Here is a 24,079-nt window from a genome sequence, read left to right as displayed (position 1 = left end):
ATTTAACAAGCTTTATCTGCTTTAAACAGTAAAATATTTTAATAACAAATTTGTAGACATCCTTAATTCCCTACCTTTTTTTTTTTTTCCCTACCTCTTTATTCCTACCTCTGGTTTGGTGTTTTCTCCTATCTGGGTGGGACAGCTAAGATTTTCACTACCCTTCTTACGGGACCCAGCTATACCATAAAAAAGAAGCTCTGCCCTCCTTGAAGACCTGAACTGTGTCCAGTTAATCCCATTACAAGACTTTTGTCGGGGAGCAACTCATATTAAAAAGAAAGACTGCCTAAATTTTCACTACCCTTCTTACGGGACCCAGCTATACCATATAAAAGAAGCTCTGCCCTCCTTGAAGACCTGAACTGTGTCCAGTTAATCCCATTACAAGACTTTTGTCGGGGAGCAACTCATATTAAAAAGAAAGACTGCCTAAATTTTCACTACCCTTTTTAAAGGACCCAGCTATCCCAAAAAAGAAGTTCTGCCCTCCTTGAAGACCTGAACTTGTCCAGTTAATCCCATTACAAGACTTTTGTCGGGAGCAACTCATATTAAAAAGAAAGACTGCCTAAATTTTCACTACCCTTCCCCCAGCTATACCATATAAAAGAAGCTCTGCCCTCCTTGAAGACCTGAACTGTGTCCAGTTAATCCCATTACAAGACTTTTGTCGGGGAGCAACTCATATTAAAAAGAAAGACTGCCTAAGTATGTTTATGCTATATATTTGTCCCTGAATATTCAACCTGCATGCCTAGCCTACCTACCTGCCCAGGACAAAGCAGCCAGCAACAGTCCCCTATATCTTGCTGACCAGACCCTCATTCCTACTCTGCTATTACTATCATTAGTATTCCTACCTTTTCTCCCTTAATTACTACTGAATTTCTTACTTCTATTCCTATCTCTATCTTTTTTTTTAATATACCTGCTTCTATAACTTTGCCTTCTACTGGCCCCTTACACTTCTGTCTTCCTCCTCTGAATCTTTGCCCAACTTACTGTTTTCTGCCTTCTACTTGGATCTGTACTCTAGTATATTCTCCATTCCTCCCCCCTCCCCACACTACCCCCTACCTTAACCTGCCTACTATAGCTCTGCTTATAACATACCCCAATACTTCTTAATTGTTCAACTACCAGTTTTAACTTACCTGCTGTTAATATACCTGGCTGATTGTTTCCTCTCAGCAATTTCCTACTCCTTTGGCTCTCCGTCCCCTTGGCCCACCCCCCTGCCCCCCCAAATCCCACCCACCCCTAGGACCTCTACATTTATCCCCACATAACCACACCCACCACATTCCCTAGCCAATCAGAACATATTTTTCCCCCACCCACTCCATAGCAGACCCCCCCTTACCCACCCTTTCCCTCTCTGAACACATACCTATTATATACTATCCCCACTCATCTCAACATGTCCTATACTCACCTTCCTCTCCTACTACTAACTCTTCTAACTATTCTTACCTCTACCCCTCATAACCTACTATGAGCAACCTTTAAATTCTCCCTTTTTGTACTCCACACAAACATACCCTAGCTACCCCCAACTACACTCACAACCCATCACTGTCCCATATACAGCAACTCATATCTTGAACCAAAATTTCATCTCCCCACACATCAAATACCTTATTCTTCAACTCACAAAACACTTGTACTGCATCAAACCCTCACAACTAACTAACCTTATTCATGGTTTATCATTATTGATGGGGACATCCACCCCAACCCAGGCCCAAACACAGACATACCACCCCCAATTCCCAAACATTGAATCCCATGTCTACACCACAACTAAACCTCCCAAATCTCTTACAATAGCTCATCTTAACATCCATAGCATATGTAACAAACTTCCTGTCTTCATGCCCTACTCAAGTCCAGCAGTATGACATTCTCTGTCTTACTGAAACCTGGTTTAAAACCCCACAATAAAGGATAAAAAAATTATCCCCTGGCTATAACATCCTAAGACAAGACTGTCTTAATAAAAAGGGGGGAGTAGCTATACTCTTCAAAACTGGACGGGAAATAAGTAAATCAGCCCTTACCCCACCACATGACTCTAATGTTGAACTAATTATTTCCAAACTCCCCCTAAACTCACACAAGACTATTAATATCATCTGCACTTATCTTCCCCAGGCAACAACCCCCATATTAGAAGACCTACTAAACTGGTTTTCAATTAATCTCCTTCAAGCAATACTACTAGGTGACTTTAATATTGATTGGAACATGTGCAAACAAGCTAATCCATCTACCATTATTAACCTGCACATTCCATCAAACCATTAATTCCACAACTAGAACAAATAAAAACAATAACAAAGAAACCATACTCTGGATCTTGACTAATAGTCCCCAACAAAAGTACTCAACAGGTACCCTCCCAGATGACCTTAGTGACCACTCTCTCACATACATCATTAGGCACAAAACTATCTAACAACACCTCCCTAATTCACTTATCTCGCAGCAAAAACATTTTAACCTTCATCAGTTTCAAAACAAACTTAGCTTAATTAACTGGTCACCTCTAAAACTCTCCCAATAGATGACGCTGTTAACCACTTTAATAATATCTTTCTTACTATTCTCGATCATCATGCCCCATCCGTTTATACTGAAATCTAAGACAGCTCAATGGCTTACAACCAACACCAAACAACTTATCCTTAGTAGGAATAAAGCCTGGACTAAATAGCAAACCACTAAAGACTCTTTGATCACCTTAGCTTCAAAAAAAAAGGAACATGACTAAGCTTGCTTTTCCAAGATAAAAGAACTATTATACCCAGCTACAGCAATCCTCCCACCACCAACCAAAAAAATTTTGGAAATCAATTAACTCACTATTATCCCGGGGGTGAAACTCCCAACCCACTAGGCTCCTGACCTGACTCTCCCTACAAACAGCTAATGCATTTAATAACTTCTTTACTTCAACCATACTTAAACTGGCCAACCAACAAACCCCCACCCTCATTACTAGGTAACACTAGCTGCACTCCACCTCTATTTAAACTTAAACCCATACCCATTTCCTATATTCTACATTTACTTCAGAAACTCAAACCTAAACCCCCTCAGCTGACAAATTGCCAGCTGAATATCTCCAGCTAGGTGCTAAAGCTATTGCCTACCCTATCTCTATTCTAATCAACAGAACCATAAAAGAAAGTACTATACCTTCATTTGGAAAATCTCCCACATCATCCCTCTTTAAAAGGGGGCGATTCATTTGAGTACTCTAACTACCGCCCTATAGCACTGCTATCTCCTATTGCTAAAATAATGGAGAAATGCATCCACAAACAGCTTTTAAATCACCTCCTATCTAATAATCTTCTAGCTACTTGCCAACATGGCTTTCGTCCCTACCACAGCACCACCACAGCCTTATTATCCTTCATAGACTCCATTAATATAAACTGGAATAACAATCTTCTTTCATCAGCATTCTTTGTTGACCTGTCAAAAGCCTTTGACATGGTGAATCACCAACTCCTCCTACATTGTTTAAAATCTCTGTCTCTCAATAATTTTGCCTTAAACTGGTTTACTTCCTTTCTTCAGAATCGGAAACAAGCTGTTTTATGGAACAACAATCTTTCCGAACTTCTCCCCACCACTTTAGGAGTACCTCAGGGCTCCATCTTAGGTCCTCTTTTATTTTCCATCATTAAAAATGACCTGAATCTTGCCACCGCACTAACCCCCATTCAGTACCATGACACCACCATCATCTGCTCTGCCACAAAAGCTGACCTCCTCTCACTTAGTCAAAAAACTTTTACCACCATTGAACAATCTTTCTCCTATCACTCCCTTCCCTTAGACCCTAAGAAACCTAAACTTCTCTTCTCACCCACACACCTGTCTCCCCCTATTAGTTTCACACTTACTTCTAACAATGGCACCCTTATCTCTCCTGACCAAACAACCAAACTTTTAGGAGTTACTATTGACAACCTACTTAAATTTGATGTTCATATCAACTCTATCATAAAAGCAACTAACAGAAAATTAGGTTCTCTACAGAATCAAATCTTTCTTAACTCCTGAAGCAAAACTACCATAGCCAGAACATATCTTCTCTCTACTCTACTTTTGCATCCCCATATATACTAATCTTTCTAAACAAAACATCAATAGCCTTACAACAGCCTACAACAACATTGCCAAATTTGCCACTGCCTCTCCATATAAAACACATCACTGCCTGAACCTCCTTAACCTAGGGTGGCTGGAGTTACCTCACCTAATTCAATACTACCAGCTTACAATTGCCCATAAAGCCCTTCACCACCCAGAAAATATACCAATGCTCTCCATTTGATAAAACCCTATAACAACCTAAAACCCTAGCTTTCCAATAAAATACTGATTCAAACTTTTTATCAAAGAATACAGCAGGTGACTCTATATTTTCCAACTCAGTTGTAAAGTTTGGAATCAACTTCCTCCAGCCCTTTATAGCCCAAACTTCTATCACACTATTTAAAACTCAACTGAAACATTTTCTAACCAATCACAGACTTTGCTCTTGCAATTACCCTAGTTGATCAGTCCTCCTACCTTCTCCTGCATCCTTTGCACTGTCCCCAACTCTATTTCTCCATCTTTTTTTTCATCTCTACATAAAAAAACTCTCTTAACTACAAACTATTATTTTCTAGTAACTCTATTTTTCTTTCAAACTACTTAATTTTCTGTCTTATATTGTATATACCTGTACTGAAGAAATTTGATAGTTTATGTATTCACTTACTGAAAAGATAGCCTAAATGCCTGTTTTAGTTGTGTCTTAAATTCCCTATGTATTTTGAATGCCTGTTTTAGTTGTGTCTTAAACTGCCTATGTACTTTGAATTACTTTTGTTTTTATGCATTAGATAGTGGAGCTTTTCTCCTCGGGCCTCCACTGAAAATGGACATGTATCCAGTTGGACTAGCCCGGTTAACAAATGTAAAATAAATAAAATAAATAATTGCCACGCGCCATCACATTCTATTAGATCTAAAACAAAAGTTGCTGCATGGATTTCAAAAGAAACTAGACAAAAAATCTTACTTAGAAACAAAGCTTGGGCCACTTGGCATGCCACAAAAGTCCCCATAGATCAACTTAAATATAGACAACCAAGGAATGACAGAAAAAGATCCATTATGTAGAACAAAAAAAACTTTTACTGCCATCTACAACAGACACATCAAAACAAGCCTCAAATTTTTGGGAAGGTATTAAACTTTTTCACCCAGGAGATCCACCACTCCTACCCCTCGGCTAAGTTGCCAATACCTTTAATAGCTTTTTTACTGAAACCATCCAATCCCTAGCCAGCCAACTATCTCCTGGTTGACCAAATCCAATTGCTACTATACCCAGTTCCCAACTCTCTTTTCATGTTCAACCAGTTTCCACATCACTTATCAGAACCCTAATTAAAAAATTAAAATCAACCACCCTTTCTGCAGATCTCCTCCCTGCAGAGTATTTACAAAAAGCTGCAGATGCCATAGCATGCCCATCTCCATCCTGATTAATAGAACTATATCAGAAATGTCCATCCTTTCTATATGGAAGAGATCCCATGTTATTCCACTCTATAAAGGTGGCAACTCTATGAATGTCTAATGACTCATGCTATTACATCACCCTTCTTTTAAAATTTTCCCTAAACAACCTAACAATTAGGGCTTTAACCTTTCACCCCACCTCAGCCCCCTCCCCTTCTCAAATTCTAAACCAAAACTAAAACAAAATATGCTTTCTAACCCTCTTTCTTGATCCCCAAAGCCATATTAAAACCCTTTATTCAAAAACTTTTTCCTGACGCCATTTACAACTTATCTATGGAGACAACGTTTCCTATGCAGAACAAATTCCCCTTTCTCCCTTATTTGGCCCCCAGGAGTCCATATTAAACCCTTCTTTTTCTATCTTTTTAAACCTTAGGGGTATCTAAAGAAACCTTATTCAAATCGTTCTACTTTAATTTGTCCCATCCTCCCTTGATTGCAATTTCCCCCAAAAACTTTCAAAAATTAAAACTGGCTCCTTAATATATTAAAAAATTAAAAAAGGGCTTCTGCTGTTTTCCCCACCTGTGGGCCTTTTCCAACCTTTACTGAAAATCTAACAAGGCACCTTATTTCCCCAGTCCCACTAAACTTTTAGGGAATGTTCAAAAACCCTTTAAATTTTAGCATTTACAAACTATTAAAACGCTAAAACTTGGCTCAAAATTAAATTTCTTAAACTAGCCAACTGTTATTCCCCATCATTATTCCCCCCCTCCTTTATGCTTTATTTAAAACCCGAAAAAACTGCCTTAAAAACTATAAACTCATAATAAATTTTCTGTTTTCCATTACAGCTACAGACAAATTCAAACAAATAAACTGGGTGGCTTGGAATTCCTGCCTACTTCATCAAACCAAAAATGGGTATATAAATTCTTACCAACCCAAAAACTCCTCCTTTAAAACCTATACCCCTACAGTTACCTAAGATACAGGCTTAGTCAAATATTAAAACCAAAAATAGTGGGATTTGTTTGAACTTGTTCAAAGGGAAATTTCCTGATATTTACTTCACTTCCTCTATAACCCCTTTCAAAAATGTTAAATATATTTAAAATTTTCTATGTTTTGCAACCGTGTTTAACCCCTCCCCATAAATAGTTAAAAGACCTTTTATCATTAGCTTTTTATTGTTGCTATGACATCTTAGCCTAATATTTTTAATGTTTTTTTACATTTTTTGGGGTTTTACTTATAATTTGAAATTCTTTATGTAAAATAAATCATTTTCTGTATATATTTTGGAGCTTTTCTCCCCAGGTCCACTGAAAATGGACATTTTCCAGTACATCCCATAAAAAGTAAAATAAAAAAATAAATTTATCTTATATATCCAACAGACAAAACTGTATAGTTCTGCCCAAATAAAATAAAAGAATATATTTTATTTTTAAATCAAACTTTTTATTAAATGTTTTTTTTGAAATATAGAATTCTTGAGCCCTTTATTTTCTTAAAACTTTGGGATTTTTCTTCCAATTTTTGTTCCCTTATTTAAAAACTCCATCATTGGAGTTCCTTTGATTTCTTGGTAAAATTTCAAAATTTAATTTTAAGCCCTTATGGATTATTTGTTCAGTCTTAACTAAAATCAAACACAAGAGGTATACAGCTGTCAATATTTTTAGAAACAGTAGCATAATTTAAAATGTTATTCATTTTGAACAAATAATTTTTTTTTTAATAACATTATATTCCCATTCCCTTTTTGCATCTTTTGCCCCAATGATGTCCTTTTATAAACTAATTGGTTTTTATTTTTTTTTTTTGCAGCATTTTTATTTTTTAATAAAATTTATTTTTTTTGGGGAGGGTAAAAACAATTTTGTTCTTTGGGTTTGTTCACGTCAAAGGAGTTATTTTCTAATTCCATTTAATTCTCTGCAAATGGATTTATTCAACTTCCAACATTGGGAAGTTTTGGGGGCCATTTCTACATTAATAGTTGTCTCCCCAACATGGAAAGCCTTCCCTTTATTGGGTTTCCCAAAAATCTGTAACAATACTAATCTCTAAAATTCAAAAAACTTCTTTTTCCTTCATAATTTTGAATGGAATACTATATCATTAAAATTCTGATTACCTAAAACTTTAAAAATAAACAAATTTGTTGGGGGTGGGGATCATTGTTTTTTTTCAATTTAACATTTTATAAAAAATTTTAAAAACGGGAAATATTAGGCCTTTTAAAAAAATGATAATTAAATAAAATAGTTTTATTAACCATTTTTCCTTAAGGGAACAGAGTCTAAACGGGGGTAATTTATTTTGTCTACCTGTAAAAATATTTGCCTTCTTTAAAATTTCAACACCCTGTAACTTTAGTTAGCAAATGTTTTTTCTAATTTTTAAAATCAAGAAAAATTTTTGAACCTAATCTTTTCCTGTGAACTAGGGTTTTAAAATTTTCTTAATTCCCTCAATTTTTTTTTACATTAACAAGTGGAAAATTAAAAAATGGTTCCAGGGCAATCAAACTAAAAAAAGGACAAAACTCTATCTAGCATTTTTGGGATCCAAAATTTTTTTAAACACAAATTTTTAGAAAAAAATTGTTAAATTGGTATTTTCTTTAAAAAATTATTTTATTAAAGGCTTTTTATTTTAAAATACAATACTTTTTTACCTATTACAGTTTAAAATATTTTTTATTAAAATTTTGATTTTTATTTTTTTATTGTGTTTTTTAATTGTTTTTTGTACAAAGGTTTTTTTCAGGAAATTGGTAAAAATTTCCAAGGCTATCTGGCTCAAATCTTTTTGGATTTATTTTATTTTTTTATTTTTAAATTTTGGGGAATTCTCCTCACAACCTCTCCCAAAGGAGATACATTTTCTCCAGCAAAATTTACATTAAAGTAAAAAATGGGGGAAATTGGCCCCAAAAAGTTTTAAAAAAAGAAAGCCACCCAAAAAACAACAAACAAAACTTTTTCTCCTATAAAAATATTATTTTTTAAAATTTTAAACATTTAAAATTAGGTGCTGTATTTTTGTTCCCCATGGATTTTTGAACCAAAAATCATTTCCTTTCCACAGTTAAATAATGCAATTCCTCACCCTTTCATTACCCAGTAGGGAAATATGGGGGCTATCAGGCCCAGTTTTAGTACTTTTATTGTGTTTATCAGGTTTTTGTTGAAGATGGTGATTTGAAATGATAATAACCCCCAATTAGCATTATTATAAACAACACGGAGAACCATACATTAAAATAAGCTTTAGAAAAGATTTAAAGGGTGGAGGTTATTAAATTCATTTGGAAAGAAAGATAGCCCTTCTAAGTTTTCTGATGTAAATCAATAAATTTATTTATTTTATTTTTTCCAATTTCAATTTGGTGTTTTTTTAATATTTTAAAATAATTTTTTATATAAACTTTACATTAAGTTAATAAGGGTAAAATAATTTTAAAAAAAAAAAAACCCCTTTTTAGTGCCAAAACCCCCAAACCCCCAAAAACACCACAACCAAACCACAAAAAACCCCCCTTTAAAATAATAATTTATTTAAAATAAATAGTGAGGGATTGGGGGTTTTGGGGTAAAGGGTTATTTCAAAAAAGATAGGAGGGACTTGGGTTTAGGGGGTTAAATGATTATTAGGCAGGTGTGTGTTTTGTAGACTTGGGTTTATGGTTGGGGTTAAGCAGGTTAAAATAAAATTTCACTTTTAATAGTTGGGGTTATGCAGGAAGGTTCACCTTATTGGGGGTTTGAGGATAGATAGATTATGAATTTTTAAGGTGTTCTTAAGGTTTTCTGTTTTGCCTTTTTTTTTTTTTTTATTATTTTAAATTTTATTTTTATCCATATATATATATATATATATATATATATATATATATATATATTTTTTTTGTGTGTTTTGTGTGTGATTATAAAAACCAAGAGCCTCCTGGAGATGCACATTTACTGTGGCTGCAAACCCAACATCCTCACAGATGTTCTCAGTTTGGATAGTGACATTAGGTCTTGTTCAAATATACATTTTGTGCAGCTCTGGGGTGACACTGAAATCTTTATGCATCACTCTCCATCTTGTTTTGTTTTGTATGCAAATCCTCATTATACAGACATTAAAAAGATTGGCGGGCTCTATTATTTTATCTGGCCCTATCATGTTGCTGTGTTTTCTGAATTGTACATATCCTTTTGTATCAATCCAAGGTGATGTAGAAAGTTTTCTGAACCCAGACCAATTCATATTTTACTATACATTTATTCATTTCTTTTTGAATGCAATTGATTATAACATTTACGGGTTTTTAATTAAATTTGTATAACATCTATATTTTTTTTTTCTTCACACTCATTATGATTTTTAAAATTTAAAAGCATCATTGTGTAACCTTATTACCATAATGCCCAAGTGATGGCTAAAAATTTTTTTTACTTGAGAGATCAAACTGAAATAAATACATTTAAAAATTTTAACATGCATACATACATTGTTTGTGCTGGTATGAAGGCAAATATATACTACTGTTTTTTAAAAACTGCAACTTTAAACTTCATACCTTTCAGCTGCCCAGATTTTTGCAGAATGTCCACATTTTGGCTCTATTGTTGCATTCCTCATAAAACTTGTTTTTAAACATGATTATCTAAGGATTAAAGTCACTGTAATGACATACAATCCTTCAAAAAAGTATATTAAAAGAAACCCTTTTCCCCGCAACTTTCTGTTTATAAGAGAAAAAAATCTGTCCCTATTTCTGGGCCTTTGTCCCTTCTTTTTGTCAGGCTTTGTCCAGATTTCTTGCACTAAGAGGTTGAGAGGTATGACCCCCCAAGGAATGTAGCTTTCATTGCTGACATAGCTGTGATCTGTTTTTTGTTCATTGTTAACCATATAAAAGCAAGGAAGATCTGCCTGGTTTCAGACATGAAGTTTCAGACGAACTTGAAAAAAAGATGTCAGACAACAAATTAGCAAGTTCAATGAATGATGATATTTACACAAAAGATTTTTATTTTTAATTGAATTTGACACACAAGTGATTAACTGGTCACTGAAATTATTGGTTATTATCATCAAGTTCTAAGTATTAAATTTTGCTTGAAGAAATATATAGTCTCAACAATTTATTTTGTATAATAAACCTGAAAAAAACTAACAAATTAAACTTTATAAAAAATATAGGCACCATTATAGTATAATTTGTAATGTTTTTTAAATGGATTAATATTTCATCTCCTACTGTTGTTTTCAAAACATTCCCTGGTTTATTTTCCCCATGCAGGACTAGCTTAGTCCTGCAGGAGACCCGTTAGGAGCAGGTGCCTTGCATAGTAATGGGGTGCACTGCCTGAGCTCCTAGTCTTACACACTGTAAGAGTGCGGGGGTTTTCTGAAAGCAGAGCTCTCAGAATAAAACCCCCGCAATGAAGAACACAAAAAGGGGGTAAGAAATCAGGAGCCCCCATAGGTGTCCGAACCCCCCCAACAGTCCCCTTGTGTACAACAGCAACAGTATACATAAATAAAATGAAAAAAACTTTATTTTTTTAAATCCCATTAAAGCTAACTGTGGTGGGGTGTCCCATTGCTGAGCTACGGTTAATGCAGCTTAAATGGTGAAGAGGATAACAAGGAAGATATATGCAAATGAGCAGAAAGCAATAGTGTAGTGGGCAGAGCATTCACCTTCAGAAAATTCCCGGTTTGAGTCCCACTGCAGCAGATTCCTTTTTCCATGGAAAACCTTTGAGTAATTTTTATGTTGCATAACCCACTAAAAACATTTTTTTATGAACTGGAGTACTGCAGAAAACATGAGGTGTCATTAAATGAATAAGGCACTAGTAAGCAGGTTTAAGCACAATAAGCATTAGTAAGCATATTTAAGCACTAGTAAGTGGCTTAAGCCTTTTTGGGTTGGGCAATGCCTACACTGGTTAAGCAGTTCTAAAGCTAATTCCTGTAAGCAGATGTAAGGCAGGTTAGCAGTGCTTCCATCAAAACCTGCAAACCTGTTTACAAATGCTAAAAAGTGCCTTAATCACTCTGTATAAACGGCCCTTGTTCTGCCCATCAACAAAATAAACAGCCATACAGGTCTAACCCAAGACCCTATAACCATAGTCAAGTAGTACCCCCAAACCCATCACAGAAGTACAAAAAAAGAGGTATCAAAACAAGTCCCCCCATATAAAAACTGAACCTGTGAAAGGAACCCTATCAGTCATATGTTCCATAACCCACTACTAACATAAATATGTGAATGGAGTACAGCAGTAACCCAGAAGTGAGGTGAATTGAAAAATGTTGAAGTCCCAATAAAACACAAGGACCCCATAGAGTGTACATAAAATTAATCATGGATACCAGGTAGATATATAAGATGAATAAAAATCAATGCCAAAAAAATAAATGCAAATTTAATGTAAAATGCTAAGCATTGCACGGGCCAGCATAGGAGGTGTAAGCAATGTGGACCAGCTCCATTGTGCCCAGTGGTATACCCAAACAATGCCAACCTTAGGTAAGCAGGTTTGCCCATAGCTTAGCCTTTTCAAAATCGTCCAATCATGGAAAAGTGTGGGAAATCGACCCTACTTAAACCCAAGAGGCGGGAATACATCTCATAACTGGTTGTAGCACTATGGCAATAAGGGGAGAAGGTGTGCACTTTCAGATTAGCGCTGGTCCATCCAGGAGTCCAAGGTCATGGCAGGACTCCTTGTCAAAGACCATGATCAGAGACTGCTGCAGGGCCAGTACCAGGGCTCCCAGTATAAGGCAGAGGCCTGGGACCATCTCACCCATGACCTCACCAGTGCCACTGGCATACCCCGAACTGTTTAGCAAGTCAGGCATCACTATGCCGACCTGAACCCGGGGAGGACCTCTTGGAGGAGTGGCTCCAAGAGGCTAGAGCAGCGGGGGATGTTCCAGTCATGTGTATCCCCCCAGTATGTGTGTAATTTGCCAGCTAAAGTATATCATGGATAGGTATGGCAAAATTTTCCTCTTATGTCCCACAGCTGCAATGGAGGGGGCCCCGAACCAGGAGGCCCCCCCAGTCACCTGGCGGGTTGGGGAGGCAGGTCAGTAATACTCACGTATTTACTGTTATGGGAAATAAAACTAAAAGTAGTAGTAAATTAATTGCCTGTATAAAACCTGTATTGTTCAAGCACGTACTGCATACATAGAGAATATGGCAGGAAGAGTCTCATATTGTTTGTTGTCAATAAAAGTTTTCCCTGAAAAACAGGTCTAACTGCTGGACTGCATGTGTATATTCTGGTATATATGGTAATGTAGATTTGCAATCATGTAATAGTACTGTTGTATTAAGACTGTTACCCCCCCTGCACCATAAATTGAATGTGTAGGAATGCCTGTATATGACAGGTGTAATCCCCAAGGCCATTTAGTACAACTGAGAGACACATAGAAGTAAACAGGGAAAATGCAGACAAAAAAACCAAATAGCACATGCAATGAGATGTGAACTGTTTTTTTTTAGCACACACAATGGTTAATCCTGGTAGTAGTCTGCATACAGAATCATACCCCACAACTGTACAGATATGTCCAGAATGTCTATTAAAGTGGCCCTATCTTTGCCTATCAACCTGTCCCCTGGGAAATCAGTGGGATGATCCCAACTATAGGCAAAACAGGAAATACAACTGATTGACACATCTATGAGAACAAAGTGGCACACTAGCAACTCCCAAATACCTTATGATAAGAAGCCATGTATGTCCCATTTACCCCCCACTTGTCAAGCTGTGGTCAGATGTGTACAGTAACAGAGTGAGATGTATGTGCATAATAGTAATGGGGAATCTGGTACTGTGTGTGGAACATTCAGGTAGTGCTAATAAACTTTCCCTCCCACAGGTCTGTCAGATACCAACACTGTAAAATAAAGAATGATCCCCAGTACTGGCACTTTCACAGTTTTTATGGCATTGACTGATGCAGTTGCTCTGAATAATGAGGTATTAAAATCACTGCCCCCACACTGTCCAATAACATAAACTGTCTAGGAAATCTGTATAAGAGTGTTGTAATACAAGGTCAGAATGCAAAAGCACGGGGGATTAATAAGACAGAAAGCAGATAGGAGATATACAGCAATATCTTATAGCAGACACAACTGTGATGGACAGTGTTTAAGTTTAAAAGACAAAGCCATGGTCTGAATCCTGGGAGTGGAATTAGGCTGCATACAGAATCATACCCCCAAATGTACAGATGAGGCCAGAATGTCCAGTATATGGGCCCATATCTGCTGCCTGTCCCCCCCTGGTAAGTCTGTGGGGTGATCCCAGATGTTTAGCCAGCAAACAGGGAATACAAGTGATTGTCAAACATCTATGAGAAACACCTGTCACTGTAGCCCCAAACTGTTAGGAGGTAAATTTTAAGTATGTCCCATCTACACCCCCTGTTGTCAAGCTGTGACCAGAGTGTGTACAGTAACAGAGTGGGGATGTGCATAATACTAATGTGTAATCTGGAACTTTGTGTGGCAACAGTCAGGTAGTGCTAACAAACATTGCTCCCACATGCTGATATGAAACTGTGCTGAGAAATAAAACCATTATAACCTGTACTGGTACTGTTCACCCGGTATTGTAGGGTTGTGAGTGTTGCAGTTTCTCTGAATAATAAAGTATCACTGGTCACTGTCACCCCCTTTCTACATAATATAACTGTGTAGGAAAGCATGTATATTTTGTGTCAGGTCACTAAAGGTGGAAAGGGCAATATTCTAGATATGTCCGGCCCCCCATTGGGCAACACATGGCCAGAGTCTGTGCAGAAAGAGTTGGATAGCTATGTAAAAATCACCCCCAAAACAGTATTTTAAAACAGTTAGTTTAAAAAACATTCCCTCCACAGGTATACCAGGTAAGAGGTGATACTGCAGGTAAAACAGTTCATTTTAATGAAGGGCAGCCATATCACTGTCCAAACTAAGGCTATAGGGTAGTGTAGTAAACTGTAAGGTACATCTAACAGCACTGACTAGGAAAGTAATGTGGACTACAGGAATATACTAGTTGTTAATTGACATCTTTCCCCCCCCCATATCTCCCAAAAATAATCAACATACCCACCCCAACTGATTGTACTAACACCTATGTTCTGATAATGTCCAATTGTTTGATAAATATTTTAATGGTTCCCATGCATGTCTATATTGAATTATTCCATGGTGCCCTCAATTCCTGCATGCTGTTCTTATTACCACTGTGGTCCCATATAAGCATGTGTTCTGTGTGCTATGCAACTGTTCCTATCTGGTGTCTGGGGTTTAAAGGGATATCTCATGCTGTTATACCTAACCCTGGAATGTGTTGACTATTACTAACCCCATATGATGATGAAATCTAAACATTTTAGCACTTTGGGAAGGCAGGTCCCAGGGGCCCACCTGTCCCACCTCAGCTGGCCTTGGGGGACCAGCTTGTCTGGGGCCCAACTGGACCCCTGTCCATTGGTCCTGACCACCTTTGGGTGGAACCCCTAGGGTGCAGACAGGCACCTGTCACCCATCCCCGGTGGAGAGATCAACCAAGTTTGGGATCTTGCCAGCTCAAGGGCCCTGTTGCAATTAAGAGTCAGCCTGGCTCTGTGACTCAGCCCCGCCCCCACCCTTTTGGGTTTGAAGGTGCAGTGGTGACTGCCCATGGATGGGACCTCAATCCCACTGTTTCCATTGGGGGTTTTGGGTTCTGATTCCCCCTAAGGTGTTTACCCCCATGTGTCATATACCACCCTGTATGTTTTTTTGTCTTGTCTGTTAACCTACTCAACCTACCTCCCAAAAAACCTAACCCTCCCCCAAAATCCCACCCCCCTGAAAAAAGGGCACTGTTTCCAAAAAAATCCCCAATACTGCCTTTTCCATGTCCACTGGACACATGTAATCCGTCTAATTGGCATCACAACTTTTACCCCCCCGGGGGTTTTAGTGTCCCAAAACTACCTCCAAATTCAGTGTATATGCCCCATTGCTGTAGAAAAAAAGAAGCTATGGACCTTCCCCCCTTTCCCGCACATCCCCACTATTTTCCCACTGTCTTTCCCCCTTCCATCACCACTTTTATCAACCCCTTTTTTTTTTCTTTTTTTTGAAAAATTTAAAGGGGTAAGAGGAGTGCCTTTAAAAGCATGGGTTTTAACCTGTTTTTTGGGGGAAAAACTATGCCTACACAGGTTAAGCAATGTAGAACTGGTATAAGAAACTGTAACCAAATTATGGTGCTTACCTCTGCCAAACCCCAAATGCTTTAAAGTGCCTTAATCATTTTTTAATATGTTCTGGGAACCAAATAAGCAGCCTCAACATGGCTCCCCCGGGCCCCGCACTAAATAACCAGACTGATTTACCACTAAGCCAGTTGAGATACATAAATTATTTTTCAAAACATACATCCAGCTCAATCATTCAACAGTACAAAAATGTATTCCAACATGTAGATGTTTTTGTGTGTGTGTTTTTTTGTTTGTGTCTTTTTTCCCGGTTATCAATAACCCTTCCCTAATATTGTTATATTTTTTATGTATTACCAGCCCTGGACAACCTTCAAAAGGATATTTATGACACAAAGACCTCATTGGAAAAGGGAAAGTTGCTATAGGAAAATATATTAATATTAAACAGAAAAAATAAAACAAAGAATGGGGGTGGAATGAAAGGGCAAAAGTATACAGGCAAAATTGGAGAAGAAGGGATTGTGGAATGAAGAAAAAGACAGGGTATAAGGGATGTATGGAAATAGAATGGGAACTAAGGAAAGGCATATGAATTTTTTGAAAGGTTTTAATAAAAAAAAGGCCTGTCTGTTTTTGGGGGAAGAGGGACCAGTAGGGAAAATGTGAAAGGTGATAAAATAAAGAGGGAAAAAATAAAGAAAATTTGGGAATAAAATATTTGAATTATAATAAGAAATAAGGGAGAAAAGGTTATGATGTAGGGATAGTGTCAAAGTCTGGTTGAAAGGAAGTAAGGATACTAAAGAATGAAAAATGGAAAGGTGTTCCCCGTGAATTGTGGAACATGGAGGTTTTAGGTGAAAGGCATGGGGGGTTTTAACCCAAATTTTTAATAAAAACTTAAATGAAAGGATGTGAGGTGGAGAAAAAGTTTTTTGCCATTTTTAAAAGGGTGAGTGCGAGTGTGTCTAAGAATTAAATTTAAGTCCAGATGAGTTTGGGAAAAAGTAGTAAGCTGGTTAAGAAGGGGTTATGATTGGCACCCGATGGTTTATGGGAAAGAGCCCAAGAAAATGTTTGTTGAGATGTTATGGAATACAGAGAAAGCAGAAGGAGGCATTTTGTTTTGTGATTGGAGAAAAATATGAAAGGGTGTAGAGAAGTTGTGGTTTGATAAAATCGTTAAAAAGGATGTAAGATGGGCAGGATATGAGGAGTGACAGCGGTGAGGGCAGTGGGAGTGGATGCATTTAAGGTGGAGGGGGGTTAATCAAGGGTGTTGAGTTTCTTTTTTTTGGAAGGTTGAACAGCAGGAGTTGGATATGATTTTGCAAGCAGTGCTGTAGTGAGGGTGGGAACAGGTGGGGAGACCCTGGAGAAGGAGTATGTTGGAGAAAGGAATGAAGGTAGCAGGATAAGAAAATATATGGGTGGAGGGAAAAGGAATTTGAGGGTGCAAAGTGAGGTGGATGAGTTTTAAATATTTAATGTTAAGGAACAGTGGTTGGGAGAAAGAGAGAAAGGCAGGAGGGGTGGAAAAGGTGGGGTTTTTAACACACCGTAAGAGTAAAAATTAAAATAAAACCCGCATGTTATTGGATTAGACATAATTTCAAAAATCAAGTTTGGTGGTGTCAAGGGTTTAAAGATGTTAAGATTTGATGGGTTATGGACAGGTTGGAATAAGTAATTAACACCCAAAAAGGGTTTGGGGCAAACCGAGGCAAGATAACTTGGTTTGGACATGTTAGAAATCGATATATTAAAAATGTAAATAGCTACCAGGTAACAGGAAAAAAAAACCTAAATAAGGTTTATGGGGGTGAGGAACATAGGGTTTTGTACAAAAGATGCAAGGACAAAGAAAAAAACAGGGGTGCGTCCCCCCCAACAGGAACAGCCGAAGAAATGAATATATTAATATATATATATATATATATAATATTTGAAAAATTAAATATAAATTTATTAATAATAATTTTAAAAAAATAAACAAATCATCAAACACACTTTGAAATATGCTCACCTAAGCTAAAAAACAGCAAAACATATATGTTTTTTTGTTGCTTTTTCCCCACCCCCAACAGAAAGTTAATGATTGGCGTAGATTTCAAAACCCAGGTCCCCTGTCAATTCAGCATTTCCATGTTTTAATGCCAAAAGGACTCAGAAAGAGATAAATACTTTAGCATATAACTAGTTATTTATGTAATATATATTAAAAATATTATTAAATTTATTGGTATTATCATACCCTGTGATAAAAATGGGAAAAAACTTCAATTCTCCCCTGCAGTTAATGGGGTTGGTCCCCCAAAATTTTTACAAAAAGGTATACCCTCCCCGACACCCCCTGAATCACTCAATGTTGCAACCCATAACCATACCACATGCATGGACCCCGGGAAAATTGCCATATTCAATAAGATATAATTATATTATAATAATATTATTATAATATAATTAAAAAATAAAAATTTTATTTGCCCAAATCCACCACCAAAATCACCTAGTAAAAAAAAATTGGGGGGTCCAATAATAATCTTCTAACAACAAAACATCCAAACAAGCAACCTCCATCCCCAACACAACCCAAGCAACACTAGCCCAAGACTGTGATCCCTCAGCCAAAAAGACAAAACAATTACCCAACCACATCATAGGGACCATATCAAGCCCATTCAAGCTCAAGGAGAAGGGTTACTTCAGTTTCCTGTTTTAGGGCCCCCTCCCCCTACTCAGGTCACCCACAACAAGTACAATAAGGAGCCATGTTTGGGGTTTAAAACCAAACCCCCGGACACAGAAAAGGAAAAATGGAAGAATCCATCTTGTAGCCCAGAAGGAACCCCAGCCCCATAGATTCTCCAAAGTACTACAAAACAAAATGATTATTAAAAACAAGTTCTTGTATTCGGGTTCCCGATCTGTTCGGGAACATTACAGACCACTGTTTGCCAAATCCCAGTTCAGGGGCTAACTTAACCTTCTCCCCTAAGGCCTTTTTAGGAAGGTTCAAAAAACAAATTATAAAACTCAAAGCCAAAACTAGGGAATGCACTCAATGCCCCTTGCACTACCAGGTTAATATACCACACTTTTGGGCCCTGAATGGCCCAAAAGGGGGGTTTTCCATACAAAGGTACCACACCTCCACTATTACTAGCTAAAGTCCGGGTTTCCCAAGTGAATAACTCTGGGAAAAATCAACCAAATTGTATTTGCTGGGTCCCCAATGAGGATTCCCCTCTTTTCTTGAGTACAAAATATTTTGTTAACCAAAAACCCTAATAAGGGTTCAACACCCCCATTCTGGGAAAACTACTGTTTAAATCCTTTGTCAAGTTTTGGAATTCATAAACCCAATGTTTTGGGTCAACTTACCCAAACCCGGGGAAAAAATTAGACCTGTTTCCAACGGGACTTGTTCCACCCTAAGTAACCCTCATTTGGTCTGATACCATAAGCTAATCACCCTTTATTACATCCCGACCCCCATTAAAGGAAACCAGGTAAAAAACTCCCAAAAACCAATTCATGCTTGAAAATGGTTAAACCCGACACCCATGCACAACTCTGAATCCTACCAAATGCACTCTTAAGCACTTACGAGTCAGGATTTTTACCCAAAAGAAAAGAGCTTCCTCCAAAAAAACCAATTGGTGGCCCCTGATAAACAAACTGACAACGAAGGAAGAAACTTCAAAAAGAGTAAAATCCCATGATGGAACTCCGGTACCCCATAAAACTGAGATCCCTTATAAGATCCCCAAAGCTAGCTACAAAAAAACAAAAACCACTAATTCTAAGGACAACCACAAAGATTCATACTTGCAAGAATCATCAACACCCAAAATCTGTTTAGTTAAGAAAAGGAAAAACAGAACCAAATTTTGCCCATCCGGAATAGGTTCGTGCTAACTTTACCCCTTCCCCCCACCCCAAAGGGCCCCACCATACAGGAAGAATGCAGAGTCTTGTAAACACAATATGGGAAAAGCCCTTTCCAAAAAACCCCTCCATGGGACTGGAAACACCCAGGCTTTTTCTGAACTTCAGAACAAAGGTCCCACAACACCCTGTTAATAAAGCCTTGCCCGGTTTGTCCATAATGGTGCACGAACAGTTATATACAAAGGGAGACCACTGTCCCGGAAATTTGATATAGTGATGGCCGGTCCAACCATGGAAGAAACATGGAACTCATAAACAAAAACATTGGTCCTCCCAAACCTGGATAACGGGGTTTTAAAGGCAGACATACCCCTGAACCGACCCGTCTTTGGGCAGTCCCAAACCATGTGAGTAAGGTGGTCAAAAAAGCCTATCTTGACCTGGGGTTTCAACACCTCCCCCTTCTGGAATTATAGTAAACTATAAATAGGGATAAATTTACAAGATGGTTTGCCAATGGCTATGAAGAAACATTTAAAAGTTTCAACTCCAAATCTACCTCAAAATAAATGGATACCAAGGGTTCCATCCCGGGACCTTCCTGTTTGGGATTTCTTGAAGTACATAAACAAACCTCTGGTAATGAAGTTGCAATGACTGAAATAAATATCAAGTCCCAAATGATGTACTCCTACAGAAGGGTCAGAAGATTTGGGGAGAGATGGGCCCCAATAATGCCAAAAAGTGGTGTATCCCCTTTTAAAAACTCAAACCCAGAATAACCCCTAGGCAGCAACTCTTTCACAATGTGTGATAAGAGATTGGGCCCAGGGGGACAATCTCCCTTTGAAGTCAATCACATAGTCAGGGAAGTCCTTCTACGTGGACACCCATTAAAAGGGTTTTTAAAAAAAGGCATTTTCCCCCATTGACACCATTAGCCCATTATGGTAAAGCCTTTTGGAATTACCCACAAGACATCTGCAGCAGCTGGGAAACCCAAGAAGTACCTCAAAAAGGGATTACTGGCCCCAAACAAAGCCCCCCTGACGCCCCAAAAACTCCCCACTCCTACATTTCCTATTTGGGGATCCTGCCTCATATAAAGCTATGCAAACCCAGAGCTGTTGGAATGCATACCAAAGAAACCCAACCCTACATGCTCTAGGGGCCTAAACCTTGTCACCAAATAAACAGGACTGCTGGAGGGTGTTTTCCCCAAATTAACTTGGAACAGGCACCCCTTAAATTTAAGCAAAGCTTCATTACATCTTCAAGAAAATTTATATGGGGAAATAAAATACACCCCGGGGTCATTCTGTTCCCCAAAAGTGGCCAGGAAAATAACTTTCTTGGGGGTTGCCCGGAACCTTGTTGGTAGGATGTAGGTTGGGCCGTACCTATACCTACCTATGAAAATGAATTTGCTACACATAACAGCAAATAGTTCTTGATTTACATTTTTGGAACAGTTTTTACATTTCCTTTAAAATGGAAACTTGGCCCCCCAAGAAAAAAATTCATTCCTGCAACATATCCTCACGAAACAAAGGCACCACACACGGTTGCAAAAAGGGGAAAGATTTGTTCTATTTAAATAGCCTGAAAAGCGTTTAACATGGACACCATATAAACTGGTAACAACTTAAACAGTTTTAAAATACAGTAGTCGGAAAAAATTCCCGTTGTGCCGGCCAAGGATTTAAGTAAATATACAGATGCCGGAAACAAAAAATCAAGGTAAGTAATGAGGGAAACACCTTTCTAATTGTAGCAATCCCCAGGGGTAAAGCCCGTTGACAAATGGGATGTAACTTTTATAAAAAGGACAACTGACAATCACAACAACTGCAAACGCACTGTATGGCGGTATGGCCCGCTTTAAACCATAGTGGTTTAGGAATGAATCCCAATACCTTAAGGCAGCCAATGAGGTTTACTTTGTTTTGGGTTTTTCCCCAATCATAAGGGTTAATAGATATTGTATACAGAATTGAATAAGAAATTTTTATTAAGTATAAAAACACACCTTGACAATAGCCTAGTTAGTTGGGATATATTAGATATCAATAACTAATGCATAATATCATTTTAATACCCCTGCGTCAAAATTATTTAAAGTAACAAGTTCTCTATTGTATATTTGACAACATTTGCTTTAATTAACTGGGTTTTTAAAATTTTAAAAAATTTTGTAATTTTTTCTGAATTTTATAATACTGGATAATTATTTCAAACACACCCTATTTTGAACTGGATACCCACCCAGTGTAAACCCCAAGTATCCGGGGATGCAAGTATTATAGCATAATTTTAAATAGACTGTAATAGGTTTCTTTTAAACAGGGGTGGGGCACTCTGCACATGGCCATTGGTACTGCGAATCCTAAAAATCATATAAGACCACTGTGCAGTAAAGCTTCTGTGGGCTCCCAAAAAACCAATTTGTGGCTCTGACAACTCTACACCCGAGGAAAAAACCCCTTTAGGAAACATGTGGGGATCCTGCAAGGTTAGTTTAAAGCCTGAGATTATAACAAAATTTTTAAAAATTTGCCCCCAAGTTTATGCATTCAATCCCTTTTGCCCCGAAAAACCCCTGGTAAAGGGGGATGGCTAATACCACCACTGATATTGCATACTCTGTCAGCATCCCCCCTCTCTTCTGAAAATGAGTTTGTGGCCTGGAAAAACATTAAACGGACAACATCCATGGGATGACACAAGCTCTACAAAAAAGACTGGACTACAAAGGCTCAACCTCCTACTTTCCTGGGGGAAAGCACATGTACCCCACATAGAACAGGCTCACACATGCCCAAACCGGGTTCACCTGGTGAATCATCACCAAACCCAAGTGAACCCAAACTTGGCTCAGTGTTTTTAAGAATATTCTTTAAACCAACTTCAAAGTCCCCAAACCAAATATATGGGCCAAAAATGTGACTGTGCCTAGTTTTATAATGGTTTGTTCCCTATAAATATGAAACTATAGGGAAATAAATGGACACATGTAACACAATAGAAAAACCAAAAAATGAATTAAATTGTAAAAGGAAATATTTAAAATAAAACATGAGAAAAATAATCACAACCTCAGTATGTAACAAAACAGAATGTCCAGGTTTATATCAAATAACCCTACATACATTAATTAGCATTTAATTCCCCTGGCTTGTTATCAGAATGTGTATAAATTTACATCATTGCTCTCCTATTCCCGGTTGTCAGGGGTTTTCTGGAGGGAAACAAGGAAATTTCATTTTGTGAAATTAATTTTTGTTGAACATTTGTTCCCAATGTTCAGAAATGAATCGAACTTCTGGTGTTCCATATACAGCTGAAATTAAATTTGAGTTTAAAATGGGGCCCTTTGGGTCATGAAAAAAAGGAACCGGCCCGTCTGGTGGCCCACAATGGGGGGGTTTTAAACAACATCTGGGGGAAAATGTAGGAAGCCATATAACCCCTGTTAAACCAAATTACTAAATGCAGTATACAGCCTTAAGTTTTATCAGGTCAGGCACATTCCCCTCCCGTGTGTTGGTGTTCCCGTTTTGTTGAAGTAAAACCCAACCATTAGATCTGTTTGAAACAACAATCAAGTTTTGCTATGAATGGGAAACCAACATGTTCCCGTATGTGGGGCCTGAATTGGTATGGAATAGCACAAGTTTCCCGGACAAAATGATTATTTAACAATTATGCTTTTTTTCATTCTAGATCCAGTACTGCCACATATCAAGACCAAATCTTTGCCCGAATGGTGCATGTCAAGGGATTGGGTCTGGGTAAAGCTCTGCCCCTTTTGCCTTTTTTTGTTAAATGAACACCCCTGTAACGGTACAAGCAAATCTGGGGTAATGCTATAATCTAAAACAAATCAAAATGATCCTTGGGCACCTTTAAAATGGAGAAATTACATCGTGCAGTGACAGAAAGGAAACTCCAGGACCCTGTAACCGGTTTAAATTCTACCCCAATTTTTGGATAAGGAAGAAGCAAAAGGGGGGGTTTCCTTCATTAAAAACCATGCCCCCCAGTTTAAAATGTGAATTTTGTAATAATTGGGCCCGACCGAAAATTGTAGCTTTCCTCCAACCTAGTTTTCATTTCTTGATCACTGGAAATATTAGGTACAACCCCAACCCCTAATAATTGGGTTTCAACAAACCCCCTTAAGGGGAAAATATCAGCCAATATTTTTCATTTCTGAAATTTATAAAATTAAGTCAATTTTCAATACCGGGGAGAAATCCTCTTAAAAACTGGGAAAAATTCCCCCCGATCAATGTTTTGGGATAAACTAACATGCACCCTTTTAAAATTGGAAACCACCATAAAAAATTATCCAAAAACCACATTTTAAGACAATCAAACTTTGCCCCCCTGCAGCGGA

Source organism: Protopterus annectens, chromosome 1.part1 (genome assembly GCF_019279795.1).
Source record: "Protopterus annectens isolate FY-2018-M chromosome 1.part1, PAN1.0, whole genome shotgun sequence".
Taxonomy (NCBI): domain Eukaryota; kingdom Metazoa; phylum Chordata; order Ceratodontiformes; family Protopteridae; genus Protopterus; species Protopterus annectens.
The sequence above is the reverse complement of the archived record's forward strand: the minus strand, read 5'-3'. Positions refer to the sequence as shown.